Source organism: Vulpes vulpes, chromosome 12 (genome assembly GCF_048418805.1).
Source record: "Vulpes vulpes isolate BD-2025 chromosome 12, VulVul3, whole genome shotgun sequence".
Taxonomy (NCBI): domain Eukaryota; kingdom Metazoa; phylum Chordata; class Mammalia; order Carnivora; family Canidae; genus Vulpes; species Vulpes vulpes.
The window spans coordinates 153469182-153494753 of NC_132791.1; the positions used below are offsets into that span (position 1 = coordinate 153469182).

Sequence of the window (25572 nt, forward strand, 5' to 3'; positions counted from 1 at the left end):
CCCCAGCCTCTCATGAGGTTTGTTACTGTGAGTCAGTATTCCCAAGCCAGCTCACTTCTCAGGTATGATAAGATTTGTTTCATGACTCTAAGTATCAGGATCAAATGTTAGCGTAGGATGTAAAATGCTACCAATGTAAATGCCACTTGATGAGGCCTATCGGCAGCCTTCTGGTCTTTGGATGATGACACAGAAGAACGTGCCATCTCTTAAACTTCTACAGGTGGCTCTGAGGGTCATATGCAATGATGAATGGGAAAAGCACTTTGTAAACTATAAAGCACTTCATACATATAAAGTGGGACGTGGTTTTGAAGGAAAGGATATTGCTAAAGCCCCAGCCTCAGATGCAAAATAGCCTGAATATTCCAGTATATGATTGATGCCAAAGTAAAGTGATAATTTAGGAAGAATTCCAGGGGCCAATTCCACCATTCCCTCCATTCTGAGATTTGGCCAAAAAGGGAGGGGGTGTAGAAAAAGAAAGAGAGAACCCTCATTTTTAATATTAAATCCTCCCTGCTGATTCTGTGATAGGCCTGGAAACAGCAGGTAACAATGTGTAAGTGACTTTGAATTAAGACTGAACTCACTGTGTCCTTCGCTTCTCCCTCAAATGTGGAATGATTTTCTAAGAATTTAATTATCTAAGAACACAGCATCAAAGCTGTTAGACCCTTGTTAGTGTTAATTCAAACTTAATGTGCATGAGATTTAGAGATCTTGGATAGTAGGAAAATGATTTCAATTTAAATAGCCCTCTTTGTCCTACACATCACAAAACATCTTTTAACATAGTTTTCTTTTTTTTTTTTAATAGAATACCATAACCCAGGTCTCTCCCACTAAAAATGATTCTCACTATGGAGAAATCAGATGCTCTGCCAATCAGCAGGATGCAGTAGAAAGAACATATATGGGTTTTGGTGCCTTAGAAACCTAAGTTAAAATCTTAGAGGTTCACCTTTTTCTATGTGTCTGTGGGCAGAAGCTTAACTTCTTTGAACCTCAGTTAATTAACCTTTCCACAAGGACTAGGAGCTGACAAGAGGCCCAGTGGGAGAGCTGCCAAAATGGGGTGAATGCAGAGGCATGTCTGGAGTCTGGTAGTCCTGGTGGAGTTTGGGGGTCTAGACTTAGGTGATCCATCCAAGGCAAAGAGGGACTTGTAATGATTGCTGGCCTGAGGACTTAATGAATCAATTGGGTTTCATGAGCCACAATTAAATCATGGCTAATATAAAATGAAACAATACCTCCTTAAAAAAACTGTTTAAAAAGCATTATAGTATTTTAAATGAAATATATATCACACATGTTAACTGTGGGACAATTGGGCAGCAGAAAGCAGCCAATCCTACTGGAATACATTTATTTCAAAAGTGTGAGATAAGCCCTGTAACACGATAATTCCTTTGGAAGGCATAAAGTAATCATCAGTTATTCTAATCTGAAAGTATAGCTTCAGGTATATTAAAGTTCATTGTTTTGAAGTCTGAGAGTAGAACTTTATAACTGGACCAACAAATATTTATGTATGTAGGATTACTTTTAAATGAGTGCCCCATCTTATATTTGTTTCATTCATCTTTTTGAGATAAATTTGAGGTATTAACTGCTGTATACCAGTGTTCCTGCCTTATTAACATCTTACATGTGTATAGCCTATGATCAATATTACCTTCTCAATAAATTTGTGAGGTGTTAGGATAGACTGTGTTATCCGCTTTTAATAAGCAAGTAATTTATTTTTTATTTTTTTTAATCTTTTATTTATTTATGATAGTCACAGAGAGAGAGGCAGAGACATAGGCAGAGGGAGAAGCAGGCTCCATGCACCAGGAGCCCGACGTGGGATTCGATCCCAGGTCTCCAGGATCACGCCCTGGGCCAAAGGCAGGCGCTAAACTGCTGCGCCACCCAGGGATCCCAATAAGCAAGTAATTTAAATCCCAGAGAGATTAGGAGCCTTTTTAAGAGCCCAATGTAAATTGGTTGAGCCCCAAAAAGAATCCAGAACTTATTCTTTTTACCAAATATATATATCTCAAAGGACTTACCATAAGCTAGATTATTTTGTCAGCAATTTCTCCTCTTGTAACACCAGGTTTCTCTCCGCCATGATTCCCCTAATGCAAAACCTACTATATCTTCCTCTTTATCTTTTCTCCATCAAGAGATTTATTTATAAAACAATATCCAATGTCAGTCATTTCCACTTTAGTATGAATTTAAGCCAATGTAGCCTTCTCCCTTACTTGTTTGCATTTCAGTCATTATCTTTCAGCTGAATAATCACAAACATGTTTCTCCTATTGAAAGAATCTCAGGAGCATAAGAAGCGTTAACAATTTATATTTAGGGACCTCTACTAGAAGCCCCTAGTGAAACACTACCTGAGATATATCCATGAACCTAATATATAAAGTGTCTTCTACCACAGGATGGTAAGCTTCCTAAAGGAAGGGATCACAGCTGTCTACTTGGCTTTTGTATTCCCAGTGGCTGGCTACAAAGCCTGTCATATATTTAACACTAAATAATTCTATAATCAATAAAATCAATCTAACAGATACAGCAAGTCATGTCAAATATATCACATTTTCATAAGCTGAGTAAAAAAAACAGATGCTAAATGACATATTTGAAAAGAGTTTCACAGCCATCAGTCAGATTGAAAAAGAATCTCTTAAGGTACCTAAATAATCCACCCTCTGCCTGGGAACCACTTATGCAATCAGGTGCAAAAGAAACTAAAATGGTAAATAAGAGGCTGGGGACTCCAGCGGACATGGTAGCAGTCGGGATCCTCACAAGATGGCACACCTAAAGTTTGTTCTTAATCATGATTTTAATGTGATACTTGCGCATTATTATACTGCCACAGAGAAGTAGACACCTGACCTAAGATTCATGGTTGATCATATCTCTTACATTTATTTACACTTTGCTCCTTTGAAATGCAGGGTTATTATGTTGGGCTGTTAGATAAGAACTTGCTGGTGGGAGAAGAGTTATCCCACTCCCACCCTCATCCCGAAACCACCAAAGCCTCTGGACTCCACATCAAAAGGCAAAATGTTTATCCAAGACAAATAGAACTGCTGTTGCTCGGAAGGAATCAAAATCCTAGTCAGAGGTTGAAGGGGGAGGAAAGTTGCTATGGAAAAATGAGACTTAAGATCAGAAGTGGGAAAATAAGGACCTAACAAAAATTTGGAGTATAAAGTACATGAAGCGTAGTGATTTAGAACTGGGATCAATAGCAGCATGAGTCCAATTCTTTTTTTTAAAAAAGAGTTTATTTATTTATTCATGAGAGACAGAGAGAGGCAGAGACACAGGCAGAGGGGAAAAGCAGGCTCCCTGCAGGGAGCCCGTTGTGGGACTTGATCCCAGGACCCTGGAATCACGACCCGAGCCAAAGGCAGATGCTTAACCACTGAGCCACCCAGGCATCCTGAGACCAATTCTTAATCACTGTTTTCAATATAGTGTGTGTGTGTGTGTGTGTGTGTGTGTGTGTGTGTGTCTGAGGGGTTGGCCTGATACCATGAAGGAATAGGCCGATCAAATTGTATCCTGTATTGGTTGGTATTTCATGCTACTAAGACCTCAGAATAAATGGAAATACTCTGCTCCTTGAAGGCAAGGATTGTATCTAATGTCTTAGACAGCAGTTTGTTTTTGTTATGTCTAATAGAAGCTCAATAAATGTCTATTGAGTTAATTAATTCATCAAAGGAGACACATCCAGTGATTATTTTTAATATAATCATTTAACACTCAAATGTTAGATTCAAACGTTATTTTGAATCTAACTCTTCAAGTTGTGAGAGGGTATTTTTCAGATAATTAGTTTATTGCCTCATGGAGAAGAGTAGTTGTGTCATTTCTTAAACTGGTTTGAGTTTTTTGCATTTTGTATTCTATTTTTGCAGAAAGAAAAAAATGATAGCAACCCCTGAATTCAAAGCACGTTTCACAAGCAGGTACAGAAAACTATGACAATAACTAAGCACTTAGAATAATTCACATACTCACCCGTGTGCACCTGTGCACAATGGCTAGGACACAGAGAGAGAGTGCTATTTTTACAAACTATTGGCCAATTTAGGATTTGCCAGGAGAATACATAATGGATTGTCACTAGGGTAACTCAGGAGACTGCAAACCTTCACACTGACATTTTTTCAGAAGTGGTAGGAAACATCCTGGAATCCTCTTTGGCGTGTTTTTAATGAAGTGTTATGTGAATATTTTTTGTTACTTATTTTCTTTCCCTGTTTTTTGCTTCCTAATTTGTGGTCTGCCTCATTCCAAAAAAGTATTGAGGAAGCAAGTGGAATACATGGATTTTGCTGCAACAGTTGCTTCATTTGGGGAATGTAGAACAAACTTCCAAAGATGTAGATCAGCTCTTATCACTTCTCCACTGACCCCTTCAGTGACTCCTCTGGCCACAACCTAAAGAGACTGTCTTGTGGCCTCTGATGTGTGGGGTCCTCTTGATAAGAGATGCTGCAGAGTGTGCATGTGCTCACCATGGAGGTCCCATATACCAGATTAAAGACACTGGATTTTCTCTTCGAGGCTCTGGGGAGCTATTAAATGATTTCAAATAAGGGCACGATATAATCAGACCTAGGTTTCACATGATGTAACCATCATACCGCATTTTTCTCTGGGAAGCCGGTTCTTTATTGACCTCTCTGAAAATGAAGCCCACAGAAGGAGTAAATCTTCCCCTACCCCCCAAACTAATGAAATACACTGAGGCAGTACCAAACTGAGTGCAAGTGTGAGCACAAATAAAGGTACAACAGTTATATCTCATCTGGGCAGTAGCCGCATGGTTGCCCGGAGAGAGATAAATCTTCACAAGGTTTCTCTCTTTGGAACTTCTTTGAAAATCTTAACACGGTGATCAGTGTCACAGAGAAGGAATTAGTTGGAGAAAACCTTTGAATAGTGGAGAATCTGGTGGGTTGAGTGGCTAAGGGATGAGATGATGTCAAAAGTCTTCCTTTTGAAACAGCCGATCACTCTCCCACTCTAAATGCCTCTCTCTGGGGAGGTAGGGAGGCATTTAAAACACTCAGTACCCACCTGTATTATAGTACTTAGGCCACTATTTTATTCCATTTATTTTATTTTTTTTTGAGTTTATTTATTCAGGAAATCTCTACACCCAATGTAGGGCTGGAACTCATGTCCCCGGGGATCTAAAGTTACATGTTCCATCAGCTGAGCCAGCCAGGCACCCCACTTAGAGCAAGATTTTAGGAAACTACCTGTTTACCTATCTTTCTCTCCCAGTATTCTATAAGTTACCTCGAACGGAACTAGTCTTTTGTTTCTTTATCATCAGTGCCTAGCACTGTGCATCATTCACATGGGAAATACTCGGATTTGGGTTTGTTTTTTTTTAAAGATGAACATACGAATGATAAAAATATGGACTTTATAAGTGGAACCAGGCATGGTTACTCAGAGAAATAGATTCTGAGGGAGATTTTGAGGGCTCCAGTCCCAATAATACTTAAAGATATAATGGTTAAAACTTACATAGGTGTGTGTAATTAAAAATCAACCTGCAGCTGGGAACTTCACTAAATGACGTTCAAGATTCCTCCAAATGACTGGATTCTCCAAATTTAGTCACATATAGTAAATTCAAGGGAAATAACACACTAGATTCTAACAATCATTGTGCAATTCATTTCATTGACAGGTATAGACAAGTATCTACACTGGGGATAGAACAGCTGGGGACACAGTGACAAAAAACAACATGTGTTTTGGAATCAGATGATATAGGGGGGCATTAATAGTTACAGAATTAGTGCCTGAGTAGTTGGACAGGTGAATGGGTAAGTGATATACAAAAAGGTCATGTCAGTTGCCCAAGATCATATTAGACCAGTGAAATAACTACAGAAATTCTGATTTCCAGAGGAAGAGGAAGGAGAGAAGGATTGATTCAAGATACTCATTTTGTATTGACAGAAACATATGTAGTCTTTTCTGCCATGCATAGGTAATATATGGAAAAGCATTAAATTTAAACCATAATCATTAGAGACTCTTCAAGTGGAGTTATCCCTAAGTCAGAAATTAAGTGAGAAAGACCTAAGTACTAAAGTGAGTTGGTTTATTTTATGCATTTTAATATATTTTGGGGGTAAATTTTTAAATGAAGAGATAATGCCTGATAAGCTGCTTAAATATTTGAATACCAGTAATGAAATCATAATTAAATCAAGTAAAATGTAATAGTAAATGTCTACCTAATGTTGATATTCCCTCTTGGATTCCTTGGAATTTGAACGGATAAAATTTTTATCTTACAATTCTTGGGATTTAGTTCAGTATTTAGTTCATTATCAGTGAAGACCTATACATACTAACTAGTTTAATGACAATGAATGCTGGAGTCTTTGACTAAAGACAGCAGCAACATATCAAATGATTTTAATTAGAATAATGTAATTGTACTTAGGGAAGATACTCTAGTAGATGTTGGTATAGGAATTATATAAATAAATGCAATTTCCCTCAGCCTGAGCTTGCTGTGTGACCTCGGGTTAAGTTAGATAACCTTTCTCAATTCTATAGTTCTCATTTATAAAAGAAGAATGTTGCCTAGTTAAATCTTTAAGCTTCTTTTGCATACTTAAGCTTTAAAAATTTCGTCTGTCTATATTTTTTATCAAATGAATTCCAATTAAATCAAATTTGATAAATAATTTGAACACTTAGTGTGTTCTGTTCACTGTGAAAAGATCTGGTTTACAATGATGGATGTGTATGATGAGTGCGCACTTGTTCATTCGGCATGTGATAACTGTCGGCATTCAACAGTTACTAACACAGGAATATATAGGTGACTGTATTAGTGTCCTAGGGCTGCTGTAACAAACTGCCACAAATTTGGTGACGTAAAACAACAGATATTTATTCTCTTGTGGTTCTGGAGGCCAGAAGTCTAACATCGAGGTGTCCATACAGCTCTGCTACCTACAAGGCTTTTAGGAAAGAATCTATTCCTTGTCTCTTCCAGTTTCTTGTGCCATCAGGTGTTCTTTAGCTTATTGCCACATCACTCCCATCTCTGCCCCTGTGATCACACTGCCTCCTCTGTGTCTCCCTTGTGTGTGTCTTTTAGTTAGATTTAGGACCCATCTGTATAATCCTGGATTATCCTCTGTTAAAAAAAGATATATTAATTTATTTATTTGAGAGAGAGAGAAAGAGAGGAGAGAGAGAGAGAGAGAGAATGAGCACAAGCAGGGGAAGAGAGGCAGAGAGAGGAAGAGAAACAGACTTCCCACTCTTCATGGAGCCAGATGGGAGTTGATCTCATGACCCTGAGATCATGACTTTTGCTAAAATCAAGAGTAGGATGATTTGCCAATGCAGCCATCAAGGTGTACCATCCTAGATTATCTTCTCATCTCAACATCCTAACTTTTGAGATACAGAGACAGCAAAGATTCTTTCCAAATCAGGTCACATTCATAGATTCTGGGGATTAAGTTATGGACATATATCTTGGGGAGCCATCATCCAACCCACTACAGTGACCAAACACAAAAACAACAAGCAAACAAAAACATTGCTCTGCCTTTGTGGCACTTATAGTCTAGTAGGGGAAATAGACATTAAGCTGAAATATAACTATAAAAAGTAATTATACTTTATATATAGTTTTACATAGATACTTTTAAATTGTAATTAGGTCTGTGAAGGGAAATTACAGGGTGTCTTGAAAGATTTTAACCAAGGAAACTCATTAAGGGTGAGAGTAAGGTCAGACCTCTAAACAAGTGACAGTTAAGCTAGGACCAGCAAATGTGTAGGAGCTGGGGCCTGGGCAGAAGAGATACCATTCCAAGCAGATAGAACATTATTTGCCAAGGCCTTGACATGGGGTTGCATAGAAGTGAATGGAGGCCAGTATGGCTGGAGTATAATGAGCAGGGGAAGAGCAGAGTGAGTTGAAGCTAGATCAGAGCAATGAGGGATTCAAAAGCCATTATCAAGACTTTTGGAAAGTGAAGTACGATGAGGAATCATTGATGTGTTTTAAGTGAGAAGATCTGAATTGTGTTTTTAAAATGTTACTGCAGCTAATATTTGGAACACATATTACAGGGAAGCAAGAGTGAATACAAGGGAGAGGGCAGTCCTAGGTCAGAGATGGATGTGGCTGGCTCCAGGACGATGGCAGGAGAGGTGATGGAAAGGAAGGAAATTGAGTTACATGTGGGAGGTACATTGACATGGTTGAAGAAGGGTCGGCTATAGGAAAGTGAGGCACAGGGAAGCTGCAGTGAAGGCTTTCAGTCTGTTGGTGGAACAGGCATTAAACAAATGCCCATAAGAGAGGGATTCATAACATGATTCAATAATGCAGATGAGAGAACAAGTGATAACACCTGGAACCAGATTGGGATGGGTTCTTTCCTTCCATCCTGACTCTCTCCTTGCCTTCCTTCCCTCTCTTCATCCTCTGTCATCCACTCTCCTGTCTTTTCTCATAACTCCCAGTTAGATTGAAGTCTAAGCATTCCTAATTATAAAGACTTTCCATCTCATCAAAAGGTGCTCCTTATATGCTTTTGATTGATGACTATTCAATGGTGGAATTACAACCACATCAGTTGAATCACCCTGGAAATTAGTGCAGTGACAGGTGTCACATACATCTCTTTCTCTCTGCTGTTTATAAGGAGCTTAGCATCTACTCTAAGAGATTATAGTCCTTATGGGAGATCTGGATGTGTGAAAAATAGCTCCAACACATGGTAGGGATCGGGATTATAAGTAGGCACAATATATAAAGGAAGCAGAAAGAGGGAATGATGGTGGGGAAGCCTTCCTTTAAACTAGGGCCTACACATTGGGAAGGATTTCAGTAAATGGGGATGGAGAAAAGTAATCCTGGAGGAGAAGATAGCATGAGTGAAGGAATGGAGGCAAGCATGTAGAAGGCGTGGTCAGGAAAAGATCCCTCATCTTTGTGGTTTGATCAGGGATATGTAAAAGTATACCACTAGAAGAAGATTGTAAAATGAATCTAGATAAAACATAGAAAAATAAACTAATTTTATCTTTTAACCACTGAAGGAAATTTCTGATCTACATGAAATTCCAGAGCTGTGTTTGTTGAAAGGCCTTCCTTTCCTTCTCTCGGCCATCATGTCGTTGTTGTCATAATCACCATTACCAAGTTTTATGATCGTCTAGCCTTTGCAATTTCTCATCCATGGCTTCATTACATTGATGCCATGATTTTGGTAGAAGTAACAAAAATTATAAAAGATGCTGGCTTAGATGATCAAAAGGTTCATGTTATTGTTAATGCAGTGCTGACTTTCAACAGCAACTCCATGATGTGACAGGATGATTTCCTTTTGGTCTCTCTATTTTGGCCTCTTTGGATCCAGCTTTATCATAAGGCCCATTCCCTTTAAGAGCCTATACTGCTGCTTCCTGGTCTATGGGATATTCTTTTGTCTTAGTTTTCTAGCAGAGAAGTCTAATTCGACAGGTTTTCTGCCAACCCCTGAAATAACCACCCTGGTCAGGGATGCTGACTGGTTTAGCTTAGGTCATGTGCTCCGATCCAGACTTGAGTGTGAGGACAGCTTCTGAGAGATCACATACTTTTTCAAATTGGAATTGGTTTTTTAGGAAGGGAGAAATAGAGGGGGTGTCAGTGGTATGAGAGCCCAAGAGGGAACTAAAGAGTATCCTTTAGAGAGACATAGGTACTTCTATTGCCATTTTATAGCTGAGGTAGAGAGGTTCATAGTACTTTTAGTTGCACAAAGATGAAATAGTTTCCTTTCTCTAAGAAGATCATATATGTTGAGACAAAAAACTTACTTTGATATGGGAATTCAGAGATAAAGAGATACTACTATCCTTTCTGAATTGACAAAATGGATGAGTGTCATGGGCTGTGTGACCCTGAACAAGTTATTTAACTTCTCTTTATTTTACTTTTGGGCATGTGTGTATGTATGTGTGTGGTATATTGTGTGTACGTGAGCATATATGTATATGTGTGTATGTGTGTGAGTGTATGTGTGGTATATGTGTATGTATGTAAGTGTGGTATATCGTGAGTGCGTGTGTGTGCTGGAAAATAGAGATAACAGGAGCACCTACTTCACACTGTTGCTGAGAGGATTAAATGAGACATTTACAAATACAGGTGACCAATGACTTTCCCATTCATTATGTACTTAATCTTAACAGCATCCAGGAAAGTAGCTGAGGTCATCCAGTCTAAGAGATGAAATTACTGAGGCCTAGTATGGTTTTAGCCAAAGGAAATGCCAAACCAAAGTCTCTTGATTCCAAGCTTTCCCTACCTCTTTTTTCACTACACTGTGCTGCTGCTTAATGAGATCCCCAGCTTTCTGTCTTTTCGCCTTACAGATAGCAGGAACCATACTGAGGGAACTACACATGCAAATTATTATTAGCATGAAAACAGGTAATTACTATTTTTTTTTTTTACATTTGCATCATCACAGATGATCTTTGCGTTAGGCGTCCTTTAGCAATGAATGACTGCACCAGAGGGCTTGCGGTTCATTCAGACAGTCATTAATTCTACATAAGAGATTCATTTACTGTCACTCATGTTGCTTAAACAATGCAAAGCAAAGAGTGACTACAGAGCAGTCTTAGATTGTAAGGGCTAGGATGGAAGCTGGAAATCACCTAGCCCAACCTTTTGATTTACATATGAGTACAATGGGGGCTAGCATGAGGAAGGTCACACAATTAATTAGCTGCAGAGCTGAGACTAAACCCATTTTCTTTACTTCTATACCAGAGCTTTGCCATTAGAGCATGAATGCTGATCATCTGACTATTTGGTTAGGAATTCCCTGATTATTTAAAGCACATCAAGGACATAGGAAGGAGAGACACTTAATGTGCTAAAGGTTCCAAAGTGAAAATATATGAAGAATCTTTTACAAATCCCCTTGTGCTGTATTAATTTTATCTCGATTATTTCTCCAAAGTGCTTGTGGGGGGAAAATGAGTATCTGTGTATACAAAATGGTCTCATTTGAGTCCTGCCAATGTAAAGGTATGAAGTAGAAACATTTTACATGAAAACAGAGCAAATTGCTTATGGTAACCATTGCATCATGAAGGAACACAATGAAAAATTACAGTTCAAATTACTTATCAGGTCTCTTCCATTTTCTAAGTTTTTAAAGTAGAAAATTGCACAGTATAATTACAGTAAGTTAATTTGCATTCATATTACAATTCAGTGAGCAATTACATTCTTTTTATTTAAAAAAATATTTTATAAAGTGTGATTTGCATCAGTACATTTCCAAGAAAGAGTGGTGACTTTTTCCTTGGGAGGTTTTCATACAAATTCAACTACACAGTATAGAGTTTTATGTAGCCTCTATTGGCTTTCTGGGACAGGGGAGAAGAGAACCATTTGAAGTATACCATGGTTTCAGAGCTTTTTGAGAAGAATTCTTCAAGGAATCATAAACTTTTGGGGTTTCGAAGGAGAAGGTAAATGTCTTAATGCTCAAAATTCCATATCTCCATTTACTTCCACCATTTGAAGCATGAATTTCTCTATTCCATTTCTGCTAAGCCATCATCCAACTTGTATTTGATTAACTCCTGTGCCAGGTAATTCTTTACCTTCTGGTGAAACCCACAGCATTGCTGGCCAGTACTTTCATTTGTGGAGTAGGCAGGCTATGTATTTTGGCCTAACTATTCTTTCATTAATGTACTTTAAAGGTTACTATAAACAAAACCCACATACACATTCATTGCTTTGGTAGTTCCTTACATAACATAGGGCTCTCTTTTTATTGAGAGTGTAACATTTCATTTAGAATTTGCAACATTAGCACAAATATCTGTGTCAGGCCATAATGGAGTGGTTTCCATAAGGATTGTGGGGTCTGATTGGTTGCTCCTCTTTCTCTGCGCTTTCTCTTTAAAAATTTTTTATAATTTTTTAAATGATTATTTATTCATTCACAAGACACACACACACACACACACACACACACACACACACGGAAGCAGATATATAGGCAGAGGGAGAAGCAGTACTCACGCAAGGAGCCTGATGTGGGACTCTATCCTGGACCTAGGATCGCACCCTGAGCCTAAGGCAGACACTCAACTGCTGAGCCACCTAGGTGTCCCTCTTTTAAATTTATTTTAAAGATGAAATAGACTTATATTAAAATGTGTAGATCCTAAGAGTAATTTGGGCAGTTTTGGCAAATGTGTTTGCCTATATAACCAACACTACATTAAAGATATAGTATATTCCATTAATCTGGACAGTACCTTGTACCCCTTTCCAGACAATCCCTCTCCTCAGAGGCAACTAGTGTTCTAATTTTTCTCATCATAGATTTAGTTTGCCTGTTCTTGATCTTCATCTAGAAGGAGTCATAATACTGTTCTTTTTTTTTTTTTTTTGAGTCGGTTTCTTTCATTTGGTACTTTTTAAAGATTTATCCATGTTGCTATACTTGTCAGTAGTTTATTTTGTTTCTTGCAGAGTAGTATTCCATAGTATGACTATTCTACAACTTATTTATCCATTCTCCTGTGGAGACATTGTATCGTTTCCAGATATATATATATCAACTACATCTTTATCCATTCATCTGTCGACAAACATCTGGGCTCTTTGCATATTTTGGCTATATGGACATTGGTGCTATAAACACAGGGGTGCATGTGCCCCTTTGAATCACTGTTTGTATCCTTTAGATAAATACCTAGTAGTGCAATTGCCAAGTCATAGGGTAGCTCTATTTTTAACTTTCGGAGGAACTCCATACTGTTTTCCAGAGTGTCTGGACCAGTTTGCAATCCCACCAACAGTTTAGAGGGTTCTTCTTTTTCCACATCCTCACCAACACCTGCTGTTTCTTGAGTTAATTTTAGCCATTCTGAGGTGTTATCTCTCTGTGGTTTTGATTTGTATTTCCCTGATCTCTGAAGGCTTTTCTTATGAAATCGGTTCTCACGGCTGCAGGCTTACCATCTTACCAGTTTCCAGGCCAGTGGTAAAGAGAATTTCCCTAGTTGCTCTAGAGCATTTTCGCTAGTTGCTCTAGCAAAAGTACACAGGTCTATTGGACCATTCCTGAATTTTGGTCAACAGATGTGTTGCACTTGTCTATACCTGGAGCTGGGCGTCGGGTCAAGTCTACCAAAACTAAATGGAAACAAAATCATTGGTGGGGGAAATGGTTCCCCATCAAAATCGGAGTAGTGTTTACGAAAGAGGGAGGAATGGCTGCAGAGGCAAAAAACCAAGTATCTGTCATAACTTTAACCTAGTAACCACAAAATACATGGCACTGTATCCTACGGCATTCTGATTCTTCCCTGCTCTTATGCTCCCTAGGCATGGGAAACATACTCTTTCTGATAGCTTCTAGTCTACTTGTATTTTCAAGCACTAACATCATCTTAAGCTCCACTTTATGAGTGAAAAAAATTGGAGGTTTGTGTTAGAACTTAAGAGCCTTTTGATGATCGTTTTAGCTCTCCGCGTTGTTTCTACTGTGTATTTAGCTAAAAAGAGCAGATTGGTGGCATAAATACAATTGCAGTGTTGCTGGTCTCCTCCACCCCCTCCTTGGAAAAATAAAAGGAGGGCTATTTATAGCAACTGTAAACCACAGTCAAGTTCAGTAATAATACTGCCACACAACCTTTCTCTGGAATCAAGAAAGGGCAGCATCATAAAAGAAGGGACCTTCTGTTTTGATGAAGCCTTATAGAAAATTCTTTCTGTTTTAACCTCAGAAGAGAAATAACAATTGGATATCTTACTTGAGTCCAGGGCATGTAAAAAAAAAAAAAAGCATCTGAAATGTGGCTAATATAAGATTTGCAAAATATTTTTCCTTCTTTTTAAAAAATCTGACCCCTTTTATACACTAAGTTCCAAAGTCCTGCATATAGCAAACTAGACCCTTTAAAATTTGTTTATGTTGCTTCCTTATGTATAGCTAACTATATCCACCTCTCTCCACCCCCCTCAAAGAATTTGCACATTCTCTTTTCTTGGCCTGAAATATCTTCCCCTGTTTCATTTGGTTATTTAGTTATCTTTCAAGATGATATCACTTCCTTCATGAAGTCTTAACATCCCATCCTATCTTGTTGGTAGTCTTTTTGTTTGTTTGTTTGTTTAGTTATTCATGATAGACACACAGAGAGAGAGAGAGAGGCAGAGACATAGGCAGAGGGAGAAGCAGGCTCCATGCAGGGAGCCCAATGCAGGACTCGATCCCAGTACTCCAGGATCACGCCCTGAGCCAAAGGCAGACGCTCAACCACTGAGCCACCCAGGGATCCCTCGACATCCCATCCTATCTTAAATGCCCCTACCTGCCATTCCCTTGGCATGCTGTACTTAACACTACCATAGCATTTATTGGAATGCAACATAGTGATGTCTTTCCCTCATGTGCCTATGAGTTGTTTGAGAACAAGTTTTGGCTTGGTTTGGTTTTGCTTTTTTTTTTTTTTTTTTTGCTTTTTGTTTTCTTTCTTTGCCAATGCCTAGCATTGTGCTTGGTACAGAGTAAACAATCACCACACGCTTTTTGAATAAAAGAATAGAGTCTGAGTGTAAACATGAACTTGAATGAAAGGGTCTGTGCAAGGCTTATATACTTATGGTATTAACCTTTGAAATTTTTGTGCATTTTTTATATTAGTGTACTTTGAACACATGATATCTCTAGTAAGCTTGGTGGAAATGTTCCTACTGAACATTATTCAAAATTTTATTAATTTGAGAGCTTTATGTGTATAGAAATATTAGCATATTCGTGGCATGTGCAAGCACTAGAAACTATTTAATAAGCAGTAGCTATGTAATAATTTGTTTTTGAAACCCCCAGAGCTTATGGCACGAATTTATTTACTGAAAAAAAATTATAGGAATAAACTGAGTTTTAAATAATATATAATACACAAAATGAGCTACTTTACATTCCTTTCATTGGAGGAGTAATTATTGCTAATTGAATTTATGACTTCTGACATTTGGTTTTACTTTTAATCATGGGTCAGTTTCAAACAGTACTTATACAGGCTGCCCTTCTGTGTAGCTTGAGAATCACGTGCATAAGGATGAATTGTGTGAAGTTCAATAAAATTCTTTTGCATCCATCCACCTGCCCATGCCCTTTTTTTTTTTTATTCAGTTGACTCACAGTTCCTAAAAGGCAGGGTCTGCTTCTGATTTATCATCATTCCCATTGCTTAGCACAGAGCCCGATATATAAAAGGAATGCCATAAATGCTTGTTGATTTAAAATGAACTATTTTGGCACTATTCTAGAAGGAGAATCAATGTTTACTAGGTGATTTATGTAGTGCCAGCCATGTCCTCTACATTATCTCTCTTAAGACCTGCAGGAGTCTCATGAAGCAGGTGTCTCATGAATCAGGTATCACCATAGTAGAATGGAGAAATGAAGTCCAGACAAGTGAGTAATTTGTCAGAGATGCTTCAGGCCCATCAGATTCCAAAGTTGGTTGTCTGTCTAGTACACATTAAAAGGGATATTTCTCTTCCTGAGCGGTCATGAAGATTAAATGAGTCAGTGTATGGAAAGCACCCAGAACAGTGCCTGGAACATAATCAAAGCAAGGCATACATCTTTGCTTTTCTTATTACTTTGCTGTTTCTCAGAGTAGATGGTAAAGGAATGATTATTGATTTTTTTCTTTATGCCATACTTAGCACAAAGGACACTGCTATTAAGAGAAAAAAATCACCCTTTTAGGTGTGTTTTTTTCTTGATATGTTTAACATAATAACAATAAAATACTACTTTTTAAGATTTGGCTTGGTTTAACCCAGAAGACTATTTTAGCGTCTTCACCAAGTCCTTGGTGGGTAGCTTGTGTGCAGTTACAGTCTATATATGACACTCTCTTCTAGCCTAGACTTGGAACAGCTGTACCTTGTTGCCTCTGTTGGACTTAATGAGAATTTGCACAGTTTCTATGGTGGGCCTTCTTCAATGTTGACTAGAGAGAGAGTTTTACATGAGCCTCTTCCATTTCTATTACTTGGCCAGCTCAGTGTCCTACATCCCTTCAAAGTCCATAATCCTAACCCCTTTGGAAAACCAAAGAGGTGGAGGAGTGGGGGAGGCAGTAAATGTGACATGCAGGGTCTTAAAATGTAGGTAAATGTCCCACGGCTGTTCTCAAAATATTGAGGAACTTCAGTGGTTTTTGGTAGAGTCAATGAAAAGTTAGAGCTGTGTTTGATTACCTAAGGTTTGACATTTTTTAAAAAAGATTTTATTTATTTATTCATGAGAGACATAGAGAGAGGCAGAGACAGAGGGGAGAAGCAGGCTCCCTGCGGGGAGTGTGATGTAGGACCCAATCCCAGAACCTTGTGATCACAACCTGAGCTGAAGGCAGATGCTCAACTATTGAGCCACCCAGGTGTCCCCCTAAGGTTTGACGTTTGTCACAGATACTTGTAGTACATAACAGTTTCATACACTCCCTCCATGTCAACCAGCTCCTCTCTGATTTGTCCATGTCTCCTATGTCCTCTTTATGGAGTTCAGACTCCTGGGCTCTGTCTTTATAGATGAGGATAGTGAAGTGTTTCATTAATCTTAATAGAGTTATCTGGTGAGCCTGACCTTCCTACAAAAGGGATCATAAGTGTTTGGTGGCAACTCTTCCCACTTTGTAGAACTTTGGAAAAGTTGGAGAGACTTGAGCCTTTCCCTGGTCCTTGCCTTTAAGTGTGCTGGTCACATCCAGAAGTGGATAGCAACAGTAGTACCAGGGGTGACACCTCCCTCCCACCTTGCTGGGTGTTTCCTCTGATCAACTGTTCTTCCAAGATTGCATCCTGCCAATGACCTCACCAATTTTTCTTGTCTCTATGTAAATTGCTATCTTTTCAGGAGGAGCATGACAGCCTCCCTTTGCTTGGGCTTCCATTTGTACAGAAGCTGTTATTACGGAATAAGTTTAATGGGTCGTGAATTTTGTGCAGAAAGGGAGGGTCTCTCGATGACTTTGTATGTACCAGCTATGGATGTATTGGCTCCACAAGGAGTGCATTAGGCTAAATATTTTTAGCCCATTGACTTTGGGGGTAATAACCCTAAATGCTTCATTAAATTTTCATGGGTGAGTGGCGGAATCTATGAGGGGAAAAAAAAACAAAACCCAAATCCACAACATTAGCTTTATTATTACACGGCTGGAGGACAAGAGTGTGGCCCCCCAAAAGGATAAAAATCAGCTTTTTGAGGAACTGTTGCCTGCCTCTTCCTTGCCTATTCCAGCCCTGTTCAGTGGGCAGCCCTTGATCTTTGTTGTTGTTGTTGTTGTTGTTTGTTTTTTCCTCTCCCACACCTGGCATTTTGGCTTCTGCTGTGGTTATACCACAACAGACACTTACTGGAGTTGAACGCAATCTCAGGGTAGAAGAATTTTCAGGCCAGCACATTATTTTCTGCGACTTGGCAGATCTTTGTAAACTAGGAGCAGAAGGAGGGCGCGACTGCCTGTGTCCCTCGCTCCGGCCGCTCCGGCCGGGCCTTCTCCCGTGCAGGGCGCGTGATCCTCCCTCCCGAGCATTCGAAGAACCGAGTGGGGAGGGCGGACGGGCCCGCTCGCGCTCGGGGGCGCCAGTCCTCCCCGAACCGAGGGCCACGGGGGGAGCGATGCAAGCCCTCTCCCTCCCCCCCCCGCCCAGGTTTTCTGGGGGAGCCTCAGTGGAGACGCGGAGCTGCCGGCGAAGCGGGGTCCGCGGCTGGCAGCCGGCGCCCCCTCCCGCGAAGGGGCGTGGGGGCAAGCGGCCCTGGCCCGCTGCCGCTGTGTATTTGGGGGTGCATGAGTTCGGGGGCGTGTATAAAGGACGAGACCCTATGGGGAAAACCAGGGGGGTCGGGAGGGCGCCCTGCTGGTGGTGATGCTGACGAAACACACTGGCTACTTTGTGAAAGCCGAGGCGGGGAGCTGGGACCCTCCCCCGCGCCCCCCGCGCCCCCCGCGCGCTCTCCGCCCACGCGGCCCGGGCGGGGACCCCACGCCCTCCGCCCGCCTCGGTGCGCGCCGGGGCGCGGGGTGAGCGCGGGGGTCGGAGGCGCGCCCTCGAACCGCGATCCGCGGCGCCCCCGCTCGCCCGGTCGCCTCCACCTCGTCCTGGTCGCCGCCGCGGCTCCGCGGGGCTGTCGGAGCGCGCTCGGGCGGCGCGGAGAGCTCGGGGCCGGGGCGGGGGCGGGGGCGGGGGCGCGCGGCGGCCGGGGAGCCTGCAGGTGAGCCTCGCGGCGGGGCGCGGGGCGCGGGGGCGCAGGGCGGGGCGGGGGCCGCGGCGGGGGCGGGGGCGGGGCTGGCGCGGGCCGGTCTCCTCCCCCTGCGCTGACGCGGGCCCGTGGCTCCCGGGGAGGATGGACCCAGCGCGGGGCTGGCCGGGGCTTCCCCGGGCTGGAGAGCGCGCCTGAGTGCCGCGGCCCGCCGGGCATGGGGAGCCGCTTGCTGCGCGGCTGCGGCAGCGGAGGAGGATGCTCTCGGCGAGCGGAGGTGAGCGCGGCGGGGGCGGGCGCAGCCCGGAGTTCGGCGCCGGCAGGTGCCGGGGGGCCTGGGCGCCGGGACCGCTCCGCCGGGGCCCCGGGGGGGGGGCGGAGGAGGGCTCCGGGGGTGCCGGTCGTGGCAGTTTGGCTTGGGGTGTCGCGGGGATGGCGACCGCATTTACCGCCCGCTCCCCCCTCTCGCTTGGAGAGAGGGGCGACCTCTCCTGCGTCCTCCGCTCTCCCTCACCGCCCCCAGCCCCCTCACTTCTGGCCACGCGCCTTCTCTCCCCGGACGTCCTCGCCGCAAGCACTCGTCTCCCTCCGAGCCCCCCTGCGCCCTCCTGCCTGCCGCGATCCCGGCTCCGTGCATCCGCCGCCGAGCCCGCTCTCGCGCTCCAAAACCTCCCCGGGGCTCGGAGCCCGTCTCCCCGCCTGCCCGGCGGCGTCCCCGGGCCGAGCTCCGGCCCTTCCCCGCGAACTGTCCAACGAGCGAGTGTCTGCCTTTCCGCAGAGCCCCCGAGAGCTGGACCCCACGTGCCCCGGACCCCAGCCCCGGCCGAGTCCTCCGTCGGCGCGGTGCTCGGCCGCTCCCCCGGCTCCCCGCCACCCCGGGGCTCTGCGCCCCGGCCCGCCCCTCTGGGTTCCTGCTGCAGACTCGACGCTCTGCCTGGGAAGCAGAGCTCAGGGTTTTTTGCTTTTTGTTTTTCCTACCGGGGAAACTTTAAAATCCCCTTTGCGTGGTCCGGCGCAAAAAGAAGCCCTTAACAGGAGGACTCCAACGCCTGGAGAACCTGGACTCTGGGAGCCGGAGATGGGGAGATGGGAAGGGGGGGGGGCGATCGTGTCGCGCGTCGGAGAGGAGCCGTGGGAGGAGGGTGCAAAGTAAATTTCAAGACGGAGGCGGTTGCTGCAGCCGGGACTCTCCTTCCCGGGCTGGTTCCGTCCCTCGGAGCATTGCTGTGACCCCTGGTGCGAGGGCGCGTGTCTCCTTGGCACTTTTTAAAGCGCTTTTTTTTTTCTCCCCCCAATTGGTGGTGCTGGTGGCCGGACGCCGGCGGGGGGAGGCGGTGGAGAAAGAGTCTGCTCGAGCCAAAGCTGCTCCGAGAGGCTCCCCTTGGCTCCTGCGTGGCTTGCTCCCGGACCCGCCAGATTGTGTATGTTTCGCTCCGGACTCCTCGCCACCCCCAACTGCATCACACAAGTCCTCATTGTTGGGGGTCTGGCTGGGCACTTCCGCCAGGGCTGGGAGAGTCTGGAGGGATGGGGAGGGGGTGGGGCGCCCGGGGGCGCTCGGCGGAGCGGCGCAGTCTGTAGCCGGAGGCGCGCGGCGCGGAGAGCGCCCCGGCGCGGGCATCTCTGCGCTCGGGCAAGGGTCGGCGAGCGTAGTTGCGAGCCCGCGTGGGTCGGTGCCTGCGGGCGCTTTCGGAGGGTTTAGATCCTTTAGAAAGAGCCGCGGGTGGAAAGCTTTGGGAAGCCAGTGCGCCTTTCGCTGCCCGGGAGCTGGACCCGCGAGCGAGCGAGTCCAAGGAGACGGATGCTACTCCGCAGCTCCGGCGACTTCCCGGGACGGGAGCGGGGACCTGCCCGCGCGCCCCCGCCTTCCTGCCCCCCTCCCGCTGGCCGGTTCCACGCACTTTCACGATGTTGATGGCTTTGAATCAAGGCCTTGTGGGGGGTTCCGCTGACACTCCGCAACACTTAACACGTTTTCAAGTAATCATATAAATTAAAGGTGGCTTACGTTCAGAACCCCCTAATTATCCGGTTCACGTTTGTACATTTATGTGCCAATTATAGGTCTTGAGGAAATCCATAAAATTATAAACCATCCCCACCCCCTGAATTAGCACGCATTGTTTTTAGTTATCTCAACGATGAGTGATTCTGGTTGGAACCCGGAATTGCGCAGGCAAGAAGATAGACGTGGGGGGCTGGGGTGGGTGGTGGGGAGAGGGGGAGAGGAGATGAGCTGGCTGGACTAGGAACACTCCGCAGCACCTCCCTCTCCCCGCCATCTCTCTCACTTCCTATCCTGGCAGGGCTTGGTGACAATTCTGGAATCTGAAAGGGATCAAAGATTTTCTTGATTTCCTATTGAGAAGGGCAGCCTAATCAAAGCTGTGTAAAAGTCAACTTCTAAGCAATCAGAAATCGTCTGCTGTTGTCCTTGATTGAAACCCCAGCATTCAAATGGAGTATTGAAGAACTCACAGACTTAGCTTTTGAAGCGCTATTGTTCTTTTCCATACACACAGGCCTTCGTAAAGGTTTAGGAAGTTCAAAATGCGGTGATTTGAAAGACTGACGCTGTAACTATTTGGCGACGCTGAGGGGATCGGCAGGGATGAGAGCAGAGGCCGAGGTGGGAAGTGCAAACGTGTTGCTACCGTCTTCTTGGGAGCAGTGCAGCTATCAAGTGGGAATTCAGTTCTAAGCATCAAGTTGGCAATTAAATCTCTTCCTAAAGCAGATTTAGAGGATGATTTTTACTAGGAATTTTTTTTTTCATGGTGGTTTGCTTAAGGTCTGAATAGGCATATCTGCAACATTTAATCATGTTCATTGTATTCAACAATAAAATCTGAATAAAAATTACTTATTGTTGATGAAGCTCCTCTCACAAGCTGTTTCACAGTATGTTTCATTTGCGAGACACACCATTGTGGGAGGCTGCGGGGAAGAGATGCTATCACTTATTGTTCTCGTTTTTTTTTTTTCCTCCCCAGGCCGGAGAGGAATCTGCTTCTTGACTGCTCTGTCCTTCTAAGTCATTTCCCATAAAGGGGTGGGTGTTTGGCTTGGTACCTGGTTAGACCCTTCTTAAAAATTGCATGTGGTGGATTTCAGATGCCTGGAGCCATCCTGCAGGCAGATGAAGAATCTAATTGAAGCAGCATTTCAGTTTGATAATTCACTTAAGTCAAACATTTTGTTTTGTTTTGTTTTTGCAGGAATTTAATCCCTCTCTCAAAATAATAAAGCTAACAAAGCAAGAAAATAACAGTTTATGTCTTTTAGATGGCACTTTAAAAGACTGCATATATCGAAGGCTGTTGTCAGGAAGTTTCACTGTTATTTAGGGCTTGCTGTGACAAAGAATGTGCACTGGTTGAGTTAAATAATTGAGAATAAATCACCTGACCTCTCAGAACCTCTGTTTAATTATTTGCAAAACAAGGACGATATTATCTACATTGTATGTTCTTTGAGCAATTTTATAGGGAAAACTGGACAATTTGGCATATAACAGGATTTCAGGAGAATGCTAACTTTGGTCATAGCATGGAGTCCTGCTAAGGAGATAGGATATTTGGAACTAGAAAACCAGGATGGAATCCAGGAGCTTTCTGACTTTGTGATGTTCTGCAGATCACTTCTCTTATTAAAAAAAAAAAGGAGGCTTGATTTACCTTTTTGGAGCATTTACTAAGAGTCGGGTATCTTTTTAAAGCACTTTGCATGCATTAGTTTATTTAATCTTTAAATAAGCATAGGAAGTGGATAGTTGTAGTCTCAGTGCTATTTGATAGATAAGGAAACCAGGGCACACAGAGAGTTGGTAACAGGTCCAAGGTTACAAAGCAAATAAGTTATGGAACTAGGGTTTATTTATTTTTATTTTTTAAAGAGAGAGTGGTAGTGAGCAGGGAGGGGCAGAGGGAGAGGGAGAAGGAGAGAATCTTAGGCAGGTTCCACTCTCAGCATGCAGCCCAACATGGGGCTCCATCTCACAATCCTGAGATCATGACCTGAGCTGAAATCAAGAGTTGAGGCTTAACCAGCTGAGCCACCTAGGCGGCCCTAGAGCTAGGATTGAATTCTAAACTTTTTGGCTCCAGGATCTGTCCTAACCATGGTGTTAATACTGCCTCTGAGTGGAGAGAGGTGATCACAGCTATCTTTCATGGTGGTGGTTAAAACTTAACAGGGAATAATGGAATAGACTTCCTGCCTGAGCAAAATTGTAGATTTTCCCCAAGGTCAGATGCTAAAACACAAAAAGAGTGGTGTTCTGTTATCAACAGGAGATTGGGCTGATAGTAGAAATTTTGAACACTTGCAACTACTTGACAGGTGTTGGTCAGTAATTTCACATCTGTCTATGCAGTTAAAATATTCATTAAGTAGGTGTGCAAACATTGCATTATTCAATTGTCTCTTACCAACTGTGATAAGCAGAGCTTCTTAAAATTAAAAGGTGGCATAATAGGTGACTACAAGTCTGGACTTGAGTGCTGGACTGCCTGGGTTCAGAACCCAGTTCCTCCAGCCTTGCCAGCTGTGTGGTCTTGACCAACCTCTCTAACTTCTCCTTGCTTTTAGTGTCCTTGACAATAAAACAACAGTCTCCACCACCTAAGATTGTTGTGACAATTATGGGAATTAACACCAAATGCTTAGAACAGTAGCTAGTATGGAATGTTACTTAGCTATGAATCTTAATCCTTCAAATGAGATCCACCTTCTCTTCCCTTTGATAATGAAAAGGTCCATTATTGATGTCCTGAGACCTAAAGTATCCCAACAGTATCTGGTTTTGTTTTTATTTTTTTTTCCTAACCAGGACATAGGGAAAAAGAGAGAGAGGTCACTATTTCAGACAGTTTTTTTTTGTTTGTTTGTTTTTAGCTCATTAGAAATATTTCCTTGAACATTTACGTTCTTTGTGAATGGAATTGTGAAGTCCACGTAATGCTAAAATCTCCATGATGTTGCACTTTTCAGTAACTTTTTGAGGAAAATAAAGTGACTATTTGATTGAATTCTAGCAGCAGAATAGTCGACTCTAGCCATTTGAAGATTGGAAAACAAAGCAGGTTGGAGGAAGCACACAACTTTACAGCAGAGAGGCACCATTGAAATCCAAAATTCTTGGACTTCTTGTCTATTGCTCTTTCCTCTGGACCAGATTGTCTCCTAGACCAGGATAGAGAAGTAGCCTAAACTATTAATAAAACTTGAGACAAGGGGAATCTTATCGCCAGTCTAAGAACAGGGGCCTGTCAGATGTTCTGTACTGAAAAAGGGGTCCAATAGGAAAACTCCTTTTCCAGTAAATTTACTTACTGTCCATGAAAACTAGCACTGAACTCAATCTGTGAAATGCATATCAGGATAAGCACCCATGTCAAACACACACATATGCAATAAGTCAGTTAATGACTTGAGTGCTTCCCTTAGGTTGCAGAGCAAATGATTGGGTTTCTTTTTCTGTGAGTTGCTCTTTGTATTTTTTTTTTCCACTTGTCCAGATCTCAGACATGGAAAGATTTTGGTTCATAAAACTCCTCTGGCTTCTATTTCATGAAATATGCAGCATATTCAATTGGAGAGAAATTGCCAGCTTGTTGTTGTTATTATTATTATTATTGTTATCATTTGAACCCAACATATAACCAATCTACAATGCCATTGGGGGATTCTCATAAAGAGAAAGGAGAATAGAAATAAAATTCTGCTGAATAGAACAACTTACAGCTAAAATGATAAAAGTGTCATGATGGGTAAGTTGGGTTGTTTGGCTTAGGGGATAGAAATGAGAGGAGGGCCGTCCCAGACAGATGTGATGATTCAGGGTGAACCCTAGCTCGTGTTGACCACCCACAGCGAGTCTTGCAAAATTGCCAACCCCGGTATACTGGCTACGAGATTCACGGCAATTGCTGACTCTCTGTTGGATGGTGTCTCCTTTTCTTGACTGGATGCTTGTGATCCATCAGTTATTCTTCCTTTTTCTCTTTTGTTGCTTCTTGTTTTTGTCTCAGAGTTTGTCTTTCTTTCAGTCTTTGGAGTGGTTTGTGTCTATTTGTGTTAGTGTCACATTTGCTAGGAAAGCCTGTAAAGTTATGAATAGGTCTTGAGAAACTCTGGGCCACTGAGGAAGCTAACTCAGGTCTCACACATAGACATCATTTCTATGTCCATTTAACACAGAATTGCCTGAGCACCTACTTTGTGTCTGGCTCTGGCCCCATGCCCAGCACTGTGAAGGGTACTGTGATGCGAGGGTGCAGTCTCTAGGCACTCTGCCTCATGCATACATTACTGCCACAGTGTGAGATATAGTGTAGAAAATATCTGCACAGCACCAGAAACTTCCAGAAGAGGAATTTATTACATCTGAAGAGAGGAAAAGGAGGGGAAGGCTTCAAAGAAGATACTGCATTTCAGCTGCAAGCTGAAGGTTGACCAAGAGTTTCTCTTGACATGGTATTTACTGACGTATTAAATGTATTAAAGCTTCAGAGGTTTAATACCTGTAGAAAACAGGTTTGAAAGAAAGAAAGAAAGAAAGAAAGAAAGAAAGAAAGATCATTAAAATCACTAAGATCTTCTAAACTGACTTGCCATAGGCTTTCTGATTTCAAGGAGCCCTTTTTAGTGTCTTACAGGATAGAGTGGGGAACATATTTGTAGGTAATAACTTAATGATTTTTATGAAGAAGAGTTAATTTTATCATAAAAGTAATCTGTGTGATTTGAAATGTAGTATAGTATATGTAAGACATACAAAAAAGTATAAAAATACAGTAAGAGCAGTACAATAAAAAAAGTCTTTACTCACTGCCCAGCTTAAGAAAGCCACATAAATACAGTGGAAGCCTCATTTCCCTGATCTTCCCTCCTTCCCTACTGCCAGAGGTAACACTTACCACTGTCTTAAATTTGGTGTTTATCATAATTATTTTGAATATTCATTTTGGAAGAAAAAAAACTCCATTGAATTCTCCTTCAGTTTCTAGCTAGTCACTACAGAGATAAACAGAAATAGTTGTTTTGCCTAGGAATTTTCTGGAATAAAGGACATTTCTGAGCTCTTCAGAAAAAGGAAATGTGGCTTCTCCTTTTAGCAGTATCTGGAATGCAGTAGATGTTCAATAAAGTTCTGCTGAATTGAATTGAATTCCATGTGTACACTATACTATGACACATTAAGTTTAGGTGGTTACAAAGATTGGGG

General features: G+C 42.5%; 1 protein-coding gene across 21 annotated transcripts in view; it reads left to right on the forward strand.

Moving 5' to 3' along the window:
• DAB1 (DAB adaptor protein 1) overlaps positions 1-25572 on the forward strand; it is a 1107850-nt gene that overhangs the window by 684038 nt on the left and 398240 nt on the right. For 6 of the 21 annotated variants that reach the window (XM_072730797.1, XM_072730802.1, XM_072730812.1 and 3 more), the window contains exon 1: positions 18457-18621. The exons of 11 other annotated variants lie outside the window; for them this stretch is intronic. The gene's annotated coding sequence lies outside the window, so the exon portion shown is untranslated. Of the gene's footprint in view, positions 1-18450; positions 18622-25572 lie in introns of those variants that run through there. 4 more of the 21 variants (XM_072730798.1, XM_072730808.1, XM_072730816.1 and 1 more) reach the window with 1 other exon arrangement.